The sequence below is a fragment of the Adiantum capillus-veneris genome, chromosome 5, assembly GCF_014529385.1.
Source record: "Adiantum capillus-veneris isolate H3 chromosome 5, ASM1452938v2, whole genome shotgun sequence".
Taxonomy (NCBI): domain Eukaryota; kingdom Viridiplantae; phylum Streptophyta; class Polypodiopsida; order Polypodiales; family Pteridaceae; genus Adiantum; species Adiantum capillus-veneris.
Window position 1 is genome coordinate 6,491,756 of NC_140935.1, and position 20,392 is coordinate 6,512,147.

A 20,392-nucleotide genomic window follows, 5' to 3' on the forward strand; every position below is an offset into this window, starting at 1 on the left:
CTTTGTATTTTGGAGGAACTAATATTTTTCTAGAAGGGTATGTTGATGCAGATATGGTGGGTGACAAAGATACTCGAAGGAGCACTACTGGCTATGTCTTCACGATTGGAGGCACAGCAGTAAGCTGGGCTTCAAAGCTGCAAAAAGTGGTCTCACTTTCTACCAGAGACCACTTTCTACCACGGAAGCAGAGTATGTAGCAATGACAGAGGCAAGCAAAGAAATTATGTGGCTTCACGGATTATTAGAAGATCTTGGATTCAAACAAGACAATTGTGTCTTGTACAATGATAGCCAAAGTGCTATCCATCTTGTGAAGAACTCGGCCTTTCATTCAAGGACAAAGAAAATTGAGATGAGATATCACTTCATACGCACTCTTTTGGAAGAGGGACAGCTAAAGCTAGGAAAGGTGCATACAAGTGAAAATCCTGCAGACATGTTTACAAAGATGGTCAACAAGGAGAAGTTGAGCTTTTGCTCATCTTCAATCGGCATTCAAGAATAAGAAGCCAGGATGGAAAGCAGTCATAGGTTTGGTTTGGAGATCAGTCTCCAAGTGGGAGTTTGTTAAGTATGGAGCATGATTTACCCCTTGTAATTTTTTGTGTTAAAAATGCACATTTGTAAGGCCCCCATTATGAGGAGAAGCCATCGTGCGTGAAAAAAAATAACTCACCAAAAAATAAAATCACTCGTCGAAAACCAAAATTTTAACATCCAGTCTCGAGCCTAAAGCTCGAGACTGGCTTCGCCAAAATATTATGGCCGGACGGCGTCCGAAAAGTGGTCGGAAAACGACCGCTCGGTTGGCCGATGGTCGAAAGTCAATGGCCGGGGGCCGGGAGCCAAATTCAAAAGCGGACTTGTCTTCTCAAGGGTGGCCACACATGGGTAGATTGGAGGGTCCGATTTGGATTTATCTACACAAGGGCGGCTACACATGGCTGCCTCTCATGAGAGAGGGCAACCCTTTGGCCTATAAAAGGAGGCCATTTCTACACAGATTTTATAGAGTGTGAAGTTGATGCAACAAGGTGAGTGTGAGGTGGTGAGGTGAAGCAAAGTGGGAGCTCTATTAAGGGTATAATCCCTTTGTAAACTACTTCTTGTTTTGAAGTACTAAAGCCATTGAGTGGCTGCTTTCCCGTGGACGTAGCCCACATTGGGTGAACCACGTATATCGTGTGTACTCTCTCTCTCTCTCTCCCTCTACTCTATAATCTCTTGTGTGTGAAATTGATCTCTCTCCATTAAGTAATCTACTCAAATATCTATTTAGCTACGTCTTATTTCCTAACACCTTTGACATAGCTACCTCTCATGAAACAAAATCAAATCCTGTGGACATGGCAGGGTAGAAACACCAACCGCTTGTTTTAGTTGAAGACTGATTCTTGTCCTCAGCAAAAGGTGCTACAGACTTTCCTGATTTCTCCACAGAAATGCTCACCTTGCTAGCCCTTGTGTTCAGTGTGTTGATGCTTCGAGGAGACTTTGTGCCTTTGAGGGGAGAGGCTGCATCCATTGTCCTGGGCTTCTTGCCTTTGTCGGGTGAACCCTTAGTAGAAGCAGACTTCCTCGTGGGCGTCCTCATTGTGTCGCGGGAGCTGCACAAGGGAATCCTAAAGGTGATGCCTGAGACCTTTGTGACAGCGTTGGGCAGTCGAGAACCACTACGAAAGCCACTAGTACTACGCAGGAACACATGCTACGTCACACGATTTCAAACATGCAAAAAGTCCAATCCATCATTGGCCCCACCCACGATGTCTCTTTAAATGGAGTGGTCATTGGATTTTTTATTTTTACTAGCTTCCTTCCTACAACATTTAATTTTAGAGGCCGAAAACGCGGTTCCCTCCAAAACAACCTCTTGCTTTTGTAGAAGTACCAACTAGGTACAAACAAAAAAAGGTCCTTTTTTTGTACCACCATTGCATGATTTCAGCCAATTATCTGTGTTAGGTGAAAAGAGGTTAGACAGAGCTTGTAGGAGCTGCTGTGTGTGGATGGGAGCTTAACGTCCATGCGTCCACATTATCCTTAGAAAAAGTATTTTTTGAAAAAAATATTTTTAAAAAATTCTCGGGATATTTGGCACTAAAAAGAAAACTCAAAACAAAAATTTAAAAAACCTTATCTTAAAAGGAAGGGATTGAAATCGAGATCTTTTCCCAAGCCCAGGCCCAGGCCTCAGCCCTATGATATACTATACACACCACTTTATATATAAAGACTAGGACCTCAAATGAAGGGAGGCCATGTGGGACAAGTTCCTCAAGTCCTCCACCATCCCCTTCACACCCACCCTTTGGACTTACTAAATCTAGCCCTCTCCCCACCTAAGAAAAGACGAGTTTTAGGATTCTGAGGGTTGTACGTAATTGAATCAGGCACTGTAAAGCACGGCACGTCTCCCTAGCCAAGATGCTCCTTTTGAGCTATCACACACCACATTCCGTGGCTTGGTTAAAAAACAGGACCAAAAATAACAAAAAAATTGGATTGTAAACACCTAAAAAAACTAGGTGAGCAGCCTTCACAGGCACTCATCAACATCTCTAGAGTGTTGAGTTTTTACATGCATACGCTCTGGTTGTGTGCTAGAGGACGAGCACATAGAGAGTGTCTCCGTTTACGTGGGCAATCATTATTCCTCCACCTTAGGCTCTAGGCCCTCAGAGAGAACCCAAGGTAGTACCACTCAGGACCCACATATTGCATCTAGTGACTCTTCCTCTGACTACGACGTCATGGAGGGTTACCCGATGCCTAATCCCAATAGCTCAAGCCAAGACATGCATGTCATGGGCCCACGGTTTGGGCCGAGCGTGCTTAGCCGCTTGAAGGAAACCTTTAGTAGAGCCACTTGCTCCGAACATGGAGCCAACGATGTAAATGAGGGGGGTGGGGAAGTAAATTTGCCATTCATGACCAACGTAGACCCCATGCTCCTGGAGAGTGTGCACATGAATACTCCATTCATTGCACCCCCTAACTCTTCAGATTTATTCCCTTCCGAGGTTATATTACCTGATGGTAGAAGCCTTGTTGAAGTGCAAGAGGTTGAGCGGTATATCATTGCGGCTAGGGAAAAGGAAATCGAGAGCTTACGTAGGGTAGAGCAACAAAGAGATTTAAAAGCAAAAGCCCCTTTGTAAACATCCATGCCATGCAAGAAATCAAGTGCTCTTGAATTACCGACCACTAAGGGTCAATCCATAGAGAGCCACATTGCATCTAGTTCAAAAAACACCCTTAGCACCTCAATCCTAGATGGAGCATTCCTAAATGAGAACTGGGAGTACGAACTATAAACGAAAACTCTAACCGACCTATACACATGTCACACCTATCATGTGGGTTGGTTAGATGTCCTACAATCCACAACGGGTGCTACTAGTGTAGAAGATCAATAACAAAGAGTTTGTGAGGTCATCCATAGGGTTATTGAGCTAGACAGACAGAAAAAGGGGATCCACATGCCTTCATCGGGTCTCATGAGATTTTTGGATATAGGGAAGGCTAAACAACCAACCTTACTGCAAATGGAGACTCCCTCGGTAAGTCCTATCGATCCTCCATAGTTGTTTTTCCAGGGATCTCAGTGCAATCTGAGCCCAGAAGTGATAGCTTTACCTTTCCAAGTCTATCTCATCTTTCCCTTGATGACACCACGGCTACCATGCCTACCCCAATGGAACTCATTTGTTAGTAAAGCACCGCTACATGGTAGCTCAATGCCGGAAATAGTACCTACAAGTATGTATCAATCATATGCACCTATAGGTCCTCAAACTCATATAGCACCATGGACCTCATTTGTTAGTAAAGCACCGCTACATGGTAGCTCAATGCCGAAAATAGTACCTACAAGTGTGTATCAATCATATGCACCTATAGGTCCTCGAACTCATATAGCTTCTAACCCTTTCATTGTTTCAACAATTTATGCTCCACAACCACAACACCCAAGCTCTTATTTCAATGGGACCATACCGGCTAGCATTAGCATGTCACATCCGACGTGTGCTATGCCTAGGGCCACACATATGAACTTTGGGCCACCACATGGCACAACACCGTACCAAACTTGGAACACAAGGGCTTCCTATGCGCCAAGCCCAATGCCAATACCTACTCCACATGTAGTCTCTGGAGCACCTCCACCCGTGGTGCCTACTCACTTAGGTGACTTGGCAACATTTGCTCCAGCTATCGATCGATCTATTGCTGAGAATATGCGTAACACGCCTGATAGGGAGCCTAGAAGTAACGCAGTACAAATAGCCAGGCTCACACAAAAATTTAGTGGAGATGGGGATGTGAGAAAGCATATCGAAGTGTTTGAACAAATATGTGATTCCCTAAGAGAACACAATGACCTACATAAGAGTAATGCTTTAAGCCTAACCTTAAGTGGAAAGGCTGGGGATTGGTATAGAACCCTAAGGGTGGAAGAAAAAACGATTTACCATACTCTTAGGAGACTATTCTTGAAAGAATACATACGAGAGGGAGTGCTTTGGGGTGTAGCACCTCAGCTCCAGAAAGCCCAACAAGAGGAAGGAGAGTCCGTGAGATACTTTATTAGTCGCTTGAAGTATTTGAATTCTTGTCGTAATCCAAATGAGCACTTCAATAATAACCAATTGCTTGATAGATTCATTAGAGGATTACGACATGAGGATATCTATAATGCCCTAGTCATTAGAGTTATCACCACTTGGAAAGCAGTCACCACCAATGCGATCCAATTGTAGGATAATTTAATGATTCAAGGAGAAAGAGTATCTGTTGAGCCTAAATCTACTAGCTCGCAAGCATCCGAGCATCAGCCAATGACCCTTATTGTTAAGGAGCCAAAGATATCTTATATGACTATAGTAGATCTCACCAAGGCCATTCAAGAGAGTCTTAGAGACAATCATGCTCCAAAAAACAATCATATGTATCCAAGAAGGGATCAACAATGGTGCTCAATTTTCTATTGTCCGCAAGGTACCAGTGAATGCCCTACGTTTAAAGTAAAATTTAATGGGAATTGCAATGCCTGTGGGAGGTATGGTCATCAAGCTAAGGATTTCATAATATTTAAGCGCGCGATAACCAATAGACCAACCTTAGCATGGACGGACACACCTTGAGTGCCTGCATTGATGTCGGCCCCACTTCTAGAACAAACGTCACAACACATGGTCCCTAGGGCCCAAAATTTTGTTCAAACAACACCCTTACCACCCCCAGTGCTAGGACCACAACCACCACATTTGAGAATCACTTTTGTGAATCAAGTGGTTGTGAGTCATCTATTGCTTGTTTGGAAGGTTGTGAGGAAGATATAGACCCTAATATTTCCTATGGGATTGATGCGCTTGAAGAAAGTCCACAATATTACATGGAGGACTATTGGGGACAAATCAAACCTGTCTATATCAAATAGCTGCTCTTGCACCCATAGGCCAAAATATCAATTACACTGCCAAGATACCACCTCTTCAATGCTATGAGTGTGGGGATCCACATCGTCTAGCCGAGTGTCCTATTAGGCTACAAAATAATGATACACTAATGCAAACCAATCAAGCGAGCACGTCTACAATGCTAATACTCATGTGTAATCGATATGGCATAGATCATTTGATTGCCCAATGTCTGAATAATCCAAATGCGCTAAAGATCACGCCATTAAACTTGATTCAAGTTATTGAGGAGTCATCACAAAGTACACTTGTGGTACCAGTAAACATACTCACAGGATCGATGCTCCAAAAACAAAATTATATTCTTGAGGAGAGAGACACCGCATCAATTTTCCAATCTTAGAAGAAGTAAACACGAAGGAAGAGATCGCAAAAAGCAACAAAGTCAGACCCCAGTTCAAAGACCAACATAGGGATTGGTGACGACCCCGTTTATATGAATGACGCTTAGGAGGATTCTGATTTAGGTGAAACCATGGAGATCAAAACGACCACAAGGAAAGAAACCAACAAGGAAGATCATCATGAGCCACAATGGCCAGGACCAAAGAAGAAGATAGGAACTTACCCAAACCCTACAGAGGAGATTGAGCGAGTCAAGCAATTAAGGAGTTTGGTAGAAGAGACCCAAAGGGATCTAGAGCCAGCACAGATCCAGGTTACAGACACAATGTTCCCTACGCAACAACAACCTCACAAAGTCCATAGACCCCTAGCCATACCTAGTGTCATCCAAGAAGAAAGTGACTTAAAGTCATGGCAAAGTGGGCGTACACATTTCTTGTTGGAAAGAATGTTTACAGAGGGACTACCTGACCCTATCAAAGAAATGGAGATCCCATCTTCCCCACATCAAGGGACTGAAGCCCAAAAGGTGCCTTTATATATTGCCAAATTGATAGATTTCGTGGCTTCTAAAGTTAGAACCACCATCATGTCCAAGCTATTATGGAGACTCCGAGCTATTCTTAGTTGTTTGAGCTTTCCTCAATGGAGAACTGAAAGTCGGGCTACCACAATTTGCACAGATGGATGGAGCTAGGGAAATGCCAATAGAGGAGGAACACTTAATTCCACAACCCAACCTAGATGAGAACTCTGTTGTGGAAATATATGTTAACAAGTTGTGACAATACTTTGAGGGTGTTGAATCCAATGCAACCATACCAATCACTACCAAGGATTAATTGTGAAGGGAATCCTTGATGGTGGCACTGGGGTTAGCATTGTGACTAAAAATTACTAGGAAACTATGGGGAGACCACACCTTGGGACCACAAACATAGTAGTAAAGATGGCCAATGGGACTATTGTTAAACCTATTGGGATGCTAGAAGATCTCAAGATCAAGGTCTTTGGACACAAATAAGGAATACCTTCATTGTTATGGATTTCTCCAAGCACACTATGTTATCTAAGATGATCTTAGGACGTCCTTTCATGAGGGAAGCAAAAATAGTGCGTGACTGGTTTAAAAACCATGTCTACTTGCAGTTCCAAGATTATTTTATTCAAGTGGATCTTGTTACTGGTTGAGCACATCCTCTAGGAAACAGATTTATAATTGATCATATATCTGACACCACAGTTCACTTGGTCCCATTGCAGTATTGTTACACATGTAAAATGGACACTGATGTTGGGAAGGATTCTCCTTATATGGATGTTCTACCTGGGATGACTGAGTCTGACAACGTGGATTGGGTCCACCTAGCAATAACCATAGACACTTGGGGAAATAGGGGGATGACCTGGGTAACACCTGAGGGGGATGAAATGGCACAACTCGTACCCTTAAATATGATAGAATTAATTCATATAGCTTCTGAGGACCTACAAGATGAAGGTTTGACTGACATTGGAACCAGTAGCATCTCACAAGACTATAGCCCACACGATTCGGAGTCAGAATCATCAATTGAAATTGACTTTGAGGACAAAGAATCTGAGTTAAATCTTAATGAAAATGTGGGGACAAACCATTTAGGGCCCAGTGGTACCCTAGATGACAATCTATCCAGATGAGCAGAGGACACGAGTGGCAATTCATCTAGTGACTCTTCACTAGAGATCGGTTGTCGTAATCGAAAACTAGACAAGAAGAGTAAGAGATATAAGAGGCAACAATATCGAGCAAATGTGCATGCCAAAATAAATGAAAAGAAATCTACCGTAGAATGGCTTAACTATATAGGGGCATGTGATGCTCATCGTAAGTTGGTAGATAATTGGGTGAATGCCTTCAAAGCGTTATGTGGTGTAGTCCACAAACCATTGACTTTGCACAGCTAGAGGCTACACAGGAGCCGAAGTTGAGACTTACTGTAAGGAGACGACAATATCAAGAGTTAGCTCTACAACAAAAGAAAGCAGAAGTGAAATCACAGTCCACAGAACAACGAGACCCCATAGACTTACACCCTGCACTTGGACATTTCAAATCCTACACCATAGAGGAACGTAAGGTTGTGTATACAAAGGCACAGAGGACACCTATTGATGGAAGTAAATGAAGGAGAGGATCCATGAGCAGGGTGAAAGAGGAAGAGGAATACGCACGCACACTCACACAGACTCCACCATAGCCACACACACAGGTTGGAGGAGGAGAACCAACACGTATTGTGTGGCCCCTTTCTTTCTTCTCTATCTTATGCACTAAGGCACAATACACATTGTACTTAGTGTTAGTGGCTCACAAAAGTGTATATCTATACACTTAGGGTTAGTAGTAGTTAGTGATGGGCGGTCGGCCACATGGCCATTAAACCTAACATTCTCCCGCTTGATGACCAATGTGGGAGACCATAAAAATGGAAGAGAACCACTCTTCACCGAATGCTAAAATTGATGGCTGGAGAGACTTTTAGCGAGTGCATCCACTGTGTTCTTTGATGTAGGAATCTTCACTAAAGCAAGGCTCTTGTTTGCCAGGCATTCACGACTGAAGTGATAATACACATCAATGTGTTTTGTTCTAGAATGAAACACTGGATTGTTAGGCAAGGCAATAGCACTCTGACTGTCACAATGAAGAACTGGTGTACACTACTCCAATCCAAGATCTTTCACTAAATGAGCAAGCCAAATAGCTTCTTTGCATGCCTCACTCAATGCAACATACTCTGCCTCTGTGGTAGAAATGGATGTCCAAACTTGAAGAACGGATCTCCCAGAAATAGAAAAACCAGCAAATGTGTAAATCCAACCTATTGTTGATTTACGATTGTCAACACGGTCTTCATAATCACTATCTACAAATCCTTGACTCTCCACGACCATAACATAACTGTCTATCTGTAGTGCCACTCAAGTATCTGAGAATCAACTTGACAGCATCCCAATGCTTTTTACCAAGGTTAGACATAAATATGTTGACAACTCCCACTGCATGTGCAATGTCAGGTCTTGTAGCCATCATGGCATACATGAGACTACCACAAGCTGAAGCATAAGGAACCTTAGCCATCGCAACTTTTTCCTCAGCAGATTTGGGACAGTTGTGCTTACTAAGTTTCAAATACACAGGCAATGGAGTACTCAAAGCCTTCCCCTTCTGTATGTTGAAACGATCAAGAACCTTGTGCAAATACTCTTTTTGAGAAAGGTACAACAACCTCTTCTCACGATCACGAGTAATGCACATACTCAAAATGTGATTGGCTTCACCCAAATCTTTCATGTCAAATTGACTTTTCAGCTTGTTTTTCAAGTCAGCAATGTCCTTCTTGGAATGACCAGCAATAAACATGTCATCTACATAAAGGATAAGCATAATAAGTTGTCCATTGGGTTGTATTTTCACATAAGAACATGGATCCTCATTACTGCGCTTATAGTTGAGGGAATTCATAAATGCATCAAAATTTTGATACCATTTTTTGGATGATTGCTTCAATCCATAAAGACTTTTCAGAAGCTTACAGACCAAATGTTCCTTTCCCTTTAGCACAAACCCTTCAAGTTGCTGCATATAAATATCTTCCTTGATATCACCATGTAAGAAAGCTGTAATGATATCCATTTGATCAAGCTCCATATCTTCAGTGGCAACCAAAGCAAGCAACATTCTCAGTGTGGTCATCTTGACCACTGGAGAAAATATTTCCTGGTAATCGACACCATATTCTTGCTTGAAACTTTGGCCACTAAACGAGCTTTATAATTGTCAATATTCTTCTTATAAACCCGTTTACAAGGCAATGATTTCCTACCTTTTGGCAATGGAACAATTTCTCATGCTTTGTTCTTTGCAATACTGGACAACTCCCTCTTCATAGTATATTCCCATTGAACCTTATCATTGGCTAGCATAGCCTCTTTGTAACAAGAAGGCTCACCACTATCTATCAGCAAAACAAAATTTACGCCTGGAACAAAACGTTCTGCCAGATGTGAGACTCTTTGAGATCTCCGTGGCTGATCAAAACTCATACTATCCTATGTAGTAAGTGGCTTGGGAGCTGTCTGGACAGGTGGTGATACATCAAAAAATGTCACTTTTTGGAGTTCAACCTCTTTCACTGGCTGTCTATGCATCTTAGTCTCATTAAAGTCAACATCACTACTACGGATCACTGATCGACTTTTCAGGATCCCATAAACGATAGTCAAATTGACCATCTACACCATAGCCAATGAAGATGCATTTCTTGGACTTAAAGTCTAGCTTAGCACGCAACTCCTTGGGTACATGTGCATAAGCTTCATAGCCAAATGTCTGGAGTTTTTCATAAGACAATTTATGTCCTGACCATAACTCCAAAGGTACACGACACTCTAATGAAGCATGTAGACAGCTGGATAGTCACCATGTGGGAACGTGTTCTTAGAAGATGGGCAGCGAATCACTTAGTAATTACTAGAGTAATTACTACAGTAAACCCGAAGTATATAAATAGGGCCCATTACATTGATATCGGGCTGGCAGTTGTAATCACTTGTATTAGCGCTTTGGGCTAAAATTGCACTTGAGCATCATTGGTAATATTATTGGCTATACTTTTTCTCTGTAATCATATGCGTTGTAATCTCAATCATGGTATATATTTCAGTGATACTTCTCAACAGTCTTCTGAATCTGAATCTGAATCTGAAATTTATTCCAGTCTACAAGTCTGACTCTTATTTCAGTATCCACAATTCAGTCTAGTCTCTGATTTCTGTCTAGTCTGTTGTCTGAAATCTTTCCACACTAGTAGTTGAAATCCTTCAACACTGGAATTAGCTGTCTCAAGAGATCAGCTCTAATTCCATTTTGGTGATCACGGTGGCTTGAGCTGAAGCTCGTTGACTGAAAGACTCTTCTCCCAGTTGAAGTTTTCAGCAATGGCACCAAAATCCAATCGTGGCCAAAAATCTACCAATTGTGTGGACCTCATTCCTGAGGATTCTGGAAGAGAGTCTAACCCCAAGCAAGAGAAAATGACTGACACTGAGGCTCAGGAGGAGCATAGTCAGGCTGATGAGGCGCAGGACTCACAGCACTCCAGTCATTCTCGACGCAGACGGGCAGAACGGGAGGCACGAAAGGCAAAGAGTTCCAAGAGTTCTCAGTCTCGCCAGAAAGATGAGCATATCAAAGGCAGAAAGGGAAGTCACCATACTTCTAGCAAACAAAACAGAGAAGATACTGATACTGAGACAGAGACAGAGATTGATTGGGATGCTGACACTGACAATTGCAAGAAGGCTCCCAAGCGTCATTCTGCAGCCAAGAAGAGAACTGGCGGGATCAGCAGTAATCGAAATGATTACACCGCTTCCCTGAAGATTTCCTTTCCCATATTCAAAGGAGAGAAAAAGGATGATCCTGATGTTCACATACAAGCTTTCGAGCAGTATGCTGAACTAAAAAACATTGATGAAGATGATTGGGGGGAATACTTTCCACAAACCTTGAAGGAAGCAATAAGGAAATGGTATTACCATTACCCTGCATGCCAGCTGAGATCATATAATAAATTACTTAAGGCCTTCAGGTTGGAATATTCCGACAATCGAGGAGATGAGGATATTCTCTATGAATTGGATCAGATCAAACAGAGGAAATTGTCAGTCCGCAGCTATGTGGAAAAGATCAAAGAACTGACCAGGCAGTTGCAAGAACCACCGTCTGAGAAGAGATTGAGGGCATGGTCTCTGAATGGATTCAGAAGCAAAAAGTTGAGAGAACAAGAAGTACCAGCCCGTACAAAGAAATTCAATGATCTGGTCCAGCGAGCATTAAAACTGCAACAGCAGGCTAAGAAAGAAAAGAGCCACAAAAAGTGAAGGACCAGTAGCAGTAGTTCGGCTACTGAAGCTTCTGATTCCAGTGCAACGTCCAGCAGCTCCGAGAGCAGCTCCAATGAATGGACAAAGGAAAAATCAAAGAAAGGATCATGGACCAAGAAAATTGAAGAAATGGCTAGGCAGATTGCAGAGATTAGCCACACAAGACAGCCGGTCCGGAAGATGGAGACTTGGTGTTCAAGATGTAAATCCAAGGACCACATCTCCACGGAATGCCCACAATGTACCTACTGCAATGCCTCGAATAATTGTGGCATCAGAATTCACCATTTTAAGAAAGGAAAGGATCTATCAATGGTTGCCTACACTGAACCAGTAAAGGCAGAGCCAATCAAAGTAGCCCAAGAAGAGAGACCAGGTACCAGTGGTACTTGTCAAGGACGTGGTAGATACCAACAAGGAATGGGCAGAGGAAGAGGAAGAGGCAACTTCCAGACCAGGAGCATGAATTGCCACACCTGTGGGAAGTATGGTCATTTTGCAACCCAATGTCCAGATGCACCAGTAACGACTGCTACTGAGGCTAAGGCACCAGAGCCAGTCCCAGTCAGAGTAGTTACCAGGAGCAAGGGAGTGATCATTGAAGAAATTCTAGACATTTCAAAAGTACCAGCTAATCCTAACAACAGCAAGTGGGCCCAGCAAAGGGAAGTGGTGAAGGCCAAAGGTAAAGAAAAGGTGGTAGATGAGTGGCAAGAGCAGCGGGAACTAGCAGCTAAAATCACAGAGGATTTAGCTAAGAAGTTGCCAGAGCAGCCAGAAAGTTCCAAGGCTAGGGTCATTCAGAAGATACCAGCCCAATCGACTGATAAATATCAGTCAGTACCGACCATGACAGAGACCATGCTGGCTGTAGTACATGGACTAGCTGATGAAATGGGAGTGGAAGGAAAGAGTAGTACTAATAAAGAAGAATGCCAGTGTGAAGACACTAGTTCTTCGAGCTCTGATAATCAGTCTGACCAGGAGCGAGAAAAAATTCAGGTGAAAATTTGTGATAGAATCCAGAAGATGACTGTAGAGATGGAGGATATAAGAAAGACCTTACCTGAGGTAGCCAACTTTATCAGACAACGTAGGAAGACTGAGGCAAAGGCCAGAACAGTGGACCTGACGACTGTCCGGGATGATGAAGTTCCACTTATTCAGGTAGATTACAAGGTCAGGAAGTAGTGGGAACCTCTCTCAAGGGTCATACTGAATGGAGGAGCAGGAGTCAACATAATGGGAGCCCATCTTCAGCAAAGAATGGGTATAACTAACATGAAACCAGCACCATTCAAAGTAAGAATGGTAGATCATCGAGTCGTACAAGCGACGGGCATGATTGAAAACATGGAGATAAGAGTTGGGAGGGAGAAATTCAAAACTAGTTTCCTAGTCTTGGATGTACAGGGAGCATATGGAATGCTATTAGGCCGCCCATGGTTAAGAAAAGCACATGATGTTCATGACTACGCAAACCAGACTTTAACCATCGAAGGGGCCAGTGGCAGAATCAAAATCCAGACCAACAACACCAGGAGCTGGAAAAAGGAATTGAGGCCAAAGGAGTTGTGTCAGAAATACCGAGCTAAGAAAATTGACCGAATGCTAGCAGCTATGAACATCTTTCCTTTGGCAGAAATTGATTTGAATGCAGTCCTACTAAACAAAGAACAAGCTGACAAGCAAAAGAGACAATTCCTTGATCAGTTTACTAAAGTCAATACAGGGGAAAGAACCGTTCACCTAACTGGAAGAATAGAGGAACGAGGTGATACTGGTAAAATAGAAGAATCAGTATGTTCTGAAGAGTATCCATTGAATCAGAATAATGATTCAGAGATGAATGGACCTTCTTGGGACTACGCTGAAGACTCGACCAAACGAAAAGGAGGAGGACCAAATTGGTTGCTTCCAGATGATCAGGAAGTAGAGGAGTGGAACCTGGGATCACAGGAAAATCCCAGAATGATCAAAGTCAACAAGCACCTGAAACCGGCAATGAAGGAAAAGGCAAGGAAAATGTTCCGGACTATAAAAATGTATTTTCCTGGGAACATACAGATTTGAAGGGAGTAGATCCTGAAGTCTGTCAGCACCGAATACCACTGAAACCGGAAGCTAGGCCAGTCAGATTGTAAAGATACCGGATGAACCCCAACTATGCAAAGAAGGTCAAGGAGGAGATTGATAATCTTCTCAAGGCTGGGTTCATTATGGAAGTAGCAAGTAGTGATTGGTTATTTCCAATAGTTGTCGTTCCTAAGAAGAATGGGAAATTAAGGGTTTGTGTCGACTATAGGAAACTAAATGCCAAGACCATTAAGGATCCGTTTCCCTTACCTTTTACTGATATGTTGCTTGATGAGATCGCAGGATATGAGATGTATAGCTTCATGGATGGTTATAGCGGCTACAACCAGTTACAGGTTGCTCCTGAAGATAGGGACAAGACCACTTTCATCACTGAGTGGGGAGCATTCATGTTTCTGGTGATGCCTTTTGGCCTGTGCAATGCACCAGCTACTTTTCAGCGGTGTATGATGGAGATGTTTAATGAATTTCTTCATCGGTTCCTCGCCATTTGCATGGATGACTTCACTGTCTATTCAGCTGAGGAACAGCACCTTCTAATCCTAGAGATGGTTTTTAAATGCTTGTGCGCTCCTTGCCTCACTGTCGAAGCAAGGGCTTTGCCTAACACTGTGTGCGAGCCATAGACGGCTCCAAGCACACAACTAGTTTAACTAGTAAGCTCAAAAGAGGGCAATGGTGTGTCACTCACCGCTCTATGCTCCTGCCGTGGAGGATTCCTCGCCGCGAAGAAGAAGGAGACGCCGCTACATCGCACTCAACCGCTTCACCGCCGTCGTGCCGCCGCAATGCTCGATCGCTCTCTCTCTCTCTCTCTCTCTCTCTCTCTCTCTCTCTCTCTCTCTCTCTCTCTCTCTCTCTTTCTCTCTCTCTCTCTCACACACACACACACACACACACACACACACACATACACACACACACAAGGAGGTGAAGAAGAAGAAGATGGAGATGGAGATGGAGCAAGAGCACTCTTCTATTGCACAAATGAGAGAATAAGTGAATTTTAGGTTTAGTTGGCTTTTATATGAGCTCACCCCATTCACACTTGGGCGCCCATGCTTAGCCAACTAATCCCTTGAATGTCCCAGTTAGAGTGCGCCTCTCATCGGCGATCACTCTTACCCTTTTCCTATTGGTCCGACAAGCCCGGTACCTGACTCTACCAAATACATAATACACGTCCGTCGTAGGTGATGGGGTGTCCGTGAGCCGTGAGGGTTAACATGCCCCCCTTTCTGATGTAGATTCCGTCCTCGGAAGCTATTGAGTTGAATCTCGTTCGTCGAGGTGGAAGAGCATTTGAGATGAATGTCCTTAGGGGTCTTCAGTCACTGCAAAATCAAACAACATTGGCACAGTAATTGCATTCTCATAAGTGATTAAAAAGCATATGTAGCTTTAGGTAGACAAATTGATTGGTAAAAGAATTTCAAACAATTTGTCAGCAATGAACATTAAATTGCAATGTAATCAAATGCATAAACAGATGTAAAGGTAAAAAATTAAACAAGTCTGGGGTCGCTAATTTGACGGTCGAAAGGCACTAGAGATCGAATATTAATACCATGGGTAAGCTTCTTAATTTTCTCTGGTCAATTAAGTTGTTTAATCGCGAGAGACAAGTATTTCATGTTCGAGGGCTGACTAGAGGCTATACTTAGAGGACCTTGTAGTTAAGCTACGATAAAAGGAATTTCTCATGAAGTCATCGCCTGACTGATTACCTTTTCTTTGACCCCCCAAAGTGTTTTCACAGTGATTCAATTTGATGTGTGTGCTTATTTTGTATGCCTTGGGTTTTTTGCTTTTCAAGGAAAAGCGCCCATACTGGGAACCTCTAGGGCTCTAGTACCATAGGCAATACATGTGAGTGAAGTACCAAATCAAGCTAATATTTCTCTTCCAGCTTAAGATTTTACAGTGGTGCACTTTGATTTTTTGTTTGTTCATTTTCAGCATTTTAATTTTGTAACTTTGGGGGGTCATATAACACTGATACACCTCCTCAGGCTCATCACACTAGTAAACTCCCTTTATAATACTTAAGCGAAAGTTCAATAGGGTCAAGCCCACTAGAAAGCCCTAGTACATTTCACACAATGCTGCCTAAATCAGATTAAGAACCTAAGTAACCATTGATTATTAGGAAGGCATTCCCCATGGTATTAAGAGAAGATTTCTAAAACCTAACTTGGTCAAACTAGCTTAGTCGGACTGCTTGATTTTTAAACCTAGACAAGTGATTATGACAAAAAATTACATTGAATTAAATGTTTGATACTAAGCAAATGCAGTGAATATTAGGCTACCAATCACAATTAAAGTAGACAATCATAGATGCAAAAAAGATAAGGGGCAATGCTAATGGACAAGAAACACCTGTTTGTGTCGATGGTCGCACTTGATTTGAAGAGTGAGTCGAGATAAAGATTCCATGAGGGTCCAAATCCTATCAATAGCAACACGCTCCTGTACACACTAGGAAACAAAAGGAATACCTCCAGGAGGCACATTAGTGGGAAAAGGTACCAACACTTATTGAACACAACAAAAAACATAAGGAACCCTAACCTAATTATTTTCACTCCCCCTAGAGAGTCAAGGGAATAGGATATTGTAGAGGTTGGGGGGAAACCCTAAGGCTAAACCCCTATCCTCATCGTCGAGATAAACAAAGTCATCATACATGAGACCATATGTGCCATCCGTGTAGTCCTGTAAATTTTATTCTTCATCATAGGTGCCCATGTTTACTAAGAAGGCCACTAGACGCCTATAGTCATCTTGGTCAAAAGGGTAGGCTTGTGCAATGGGAGAAACGCTCTCTACTAAGTATGGATCAGACGTGGTCAAGAGACGTATCAGCCATTCTAACTCCTCAAAATTCCTCTCACATGCTAGCGTACCTATCAAATCCCATTCACATGCAAGCACTGGAAAGACCATGTGAAATATTTGTGAAAAGTAACGAGGGTACCTCTCACCCAAGGCAGGAGTGGATGACTCTAGCGTACTAGCCATATCTGTACACGCAAATAGATAATGGTTAGAGTGCAAATATTACAAGGGTCATGTTCTTGTGCATAATTTGTTTTTATGATTTGTGTTATGGCTCTTGCTCTTTTACTTTTTTATCTTGTTTTTGTGAGTATAAGGCTTTATATATACATTTCCTAAGATTGGAGATTAAGAGGTCAGGGAGAAAGGTTGAGAGGGAAGCAAGTGAATAATGGATGTCCACAAACACTCCCCCCTTCCTTGGGTAGATCATACCGTTTGAAATGATGTCGTCACCCTTTGAAACCAATTGTTCCAGTTGGTAATAGGTGAGGATTTTTGCCAGTAGTTTTCTATTACCCTAGGTGCCTCGTCAAGTTGCAAGGGTGGTAAGGTACTCTCCCAGGATCGAACTTGAAGTGGTTCATCAGGTGATTTTTGAACACTGGGAGGTGTGGATTCTTTTGTAGCTTCATGGAGGTCCACTACTATAGATGGAGGCTGTGTAGAAGGTTTTACCTCTATGGATGTATTACATGAGGATCTAGAAGCTTCATGGAACTCCCCCCTTCCTGAGCTAGGTGGAATAAATTGGTTTTGCCTTGGAGCCCAAACTAGCTCTGGACTAGGTGTGTAGCATTCTGTGATCTTTCCCTTCCCACGGTCTGCCATTGGCTTTAGCGTTACACTGTTTGACTCATATGGGTTTGTTGTCGATAGGGAAGGACACATTTTACATTTAGGTACCCAAATTTTCTCATTTCCATCATAGTAGCCTTGGGCTTCTAATAGTTGTTTTGGAATCCATCGTGATTTGGTCTTGACTCTCCTAGGGCGCGCTCTTGGTTTTCCGGGGAAATTTTTTCTTGGAATGGATGGGAGGGTTGAGGTAGTTGGAAGTCAGGCCTTGGGGACCCATTGGTATGTACTCTTAGGTCGTGCAGGTTGAGTACTTGCAATATTACTGCTTGTTGCAACTACAAGTGTTGAAGTGCTAGGTTCATGGGTAGTCGGCAAAGTTGAGGTAACCACCTTGGCTTGTGAATGTTGGCTATCCTTCAACTTTGCTAGAGTTTGCAACGTATGTGACTTTGCTTGAATGATAGGGGTAAGAGTCGGTGGTCGCGTCGTGACACTACCAGTATCCCAATCAATAGTGCATTTGGTTGCCAACATCCACGTGCGTCCCAGGTTTACGTTGCCTTCCATAGCTCCCGCGGGCATGACTAGAAACCTCTGCACTATGCTTCCATTGTCATAGACAACAGGGGTCTGAAGGACTCCAAGAATAGCAGTTTTCTTTTTATTAATGCCCTTGACTTGCATCGTACTCGGGGATAGGGTCAGTTTCCCTAATTGACACCAAACTCCATAGGATAACAAATTGTGTTTAGCTCCCGTATCTAATAAGGCATTGTATAGTACTTTCCGATAGGGGCTATTTAGCTCAATTGGGTATCATAGGGGTGGCTCAAATTCTAATGAGTCGTCATCTGTGTCCTCGAAAAATGCTTGCGTGATTCCCAGATTAGCCTCTTGTTGGCGTCTAAGACGTTGTTGTCGTTCTCGAGCCTCAACTCTTGCTTGGATTTTTTAAGCTCTTCTTGTTCCTTGGCAGCCTTCTTTTGATGGATGGCTTGCAACTCTTCTTGGCTTAGAGGATCATAATATCTTTTGAATTTACTCCCATTAAGGAATCCAATGGTTTCAACTCCATCTAGAGTCTCCACATGAATGGTACCTTGCGGGGTAATTTCACACACTCGATATGGTCCCTTACCAGCGTATTTCAATTTCTTCTTTTCATTACGTACCCCGTACATAAGAACTTTATCACCAACCTTGATGTCTTTATCCTTTAAATGGCTATCAAACCACTTCTTCTCCTATCCTTCTCCACTAGAGCATTTCGCACAGCTAATTGCCTCTCTTCATCTAGCTTTTCCAGGATATATAATCGCTCCACTAAGGGGTTACCATCCCAACCTTCTTGAGAAGCTACTCGAAGACTAGGAATGACAAACTCCCATGGCATAACTGCTTCTTGGCCATACACCATCTTAAACTGTGTGTAATTAATAGCAACTTTATACGCAGTATGATAAGCCCATAAAGCTGATGTAAGCTTTAGGTCCCAATCAGTGCGATGAGCCTTGACTGTCTTTGTCAAAATGGAGATGAGAGTTTTGTTGGTACTCTCAGCTTGGCCATTTGCTTGGGGATAATAGGGTGTAGACTTGTGGTGAGATATCATGAAGTTTGATGTGAGTTCTTTTATTACTTCATTTATAAAATGAGTTCCATTGTCACTCACAAGTTCAAAGGGGCATCCAAAACGTGTGATAATGTTCTCAAAGAGGAACTTAGCTGTTGTTTTTGCATCCGCCTTTCGTGTTGCTTTTGCTTCAGCCCATTTGGTTACATAGTCGGTAGCCACAATGATATATCGTGACTGCGTGTTACGTGCAGCCGGACTAATCGGTCCTACAAAGTCTAAGCCCCACTTTTCAAATGGTTGGGTTACCTTGATGGGATGTAGAGGCATCCTATCCCTTCTTTGTGGCTTGTTGAAGCGTTGGCATTCATCACATCCCTTTGCAAAAAGTGATGCATCCTTAAACAGAGTGGGCCACCAATAGCCTGACTGTAAGATCTTTCGGGCAGTCTACTTTCCTGAAAAGTGACCACCAGCTACGCCCATGTGTGCCTCTTGTAGAATATATAAATACTCATCCTCGCGGGCACAACGTCTAAGAACATCATCTTTGCATAATTGGCATCTTATCTTATAAGGGTATCTACAATGAAATCTGATGTAAAAACCAAAGCTGCCTATGGTATGAGTCATTTCAAGAACATTGTGAGTCTTAGGAGAATCAACAAAATTGATTTATTCAAGATTTTCCTTGCCCTTTGCATCACTGTTAGTCTTCTTACTCTCTTGAGACTTCTTGTCTCTCTGTGTAACACGATAATCCTTCTTCACATGCCCTTTCTTATGGCAATAGTAGCACTCGGCATTGTGCATGAAACCACGAGACTTGAAGCGAGAATTCTTACAATCCTTGGACTTGGAACGATCATAAGTGTGACCTCCCGATGAGATTGTGCAACATAAGCATCACAACTCTTAGTAGGCTCCATAGATTTCTTGTGAATCTCTTTAGTGAGCAAACTACGTCCGACTATATCATTGTAGAATAACCTACCTTTAGGCATAGAGCTATTGATAGTTGTGCATAACGTATCCCATGAGGAAGGTAAAGAGCATAACAAAACAATAAACTGAATCTTTTCATCAAAATTGAGCCCTTGTGACATCAATTGACTAAAGATAACATTGAAATCGTATAAGTGTCCAAAAATGATGCTACCTTTTTTTTCATAAAAAGCTCAAATAAATTCTTTATCAACAAGTAAACCTTATTACTTACACTTTTTCTCTCATATGTGATACATACTTTATCCCATAAGGCTTTAAAAGTAGCTTCACCAACAATAGTGAAATATAATTACTCGTAAGATGTTAGGAA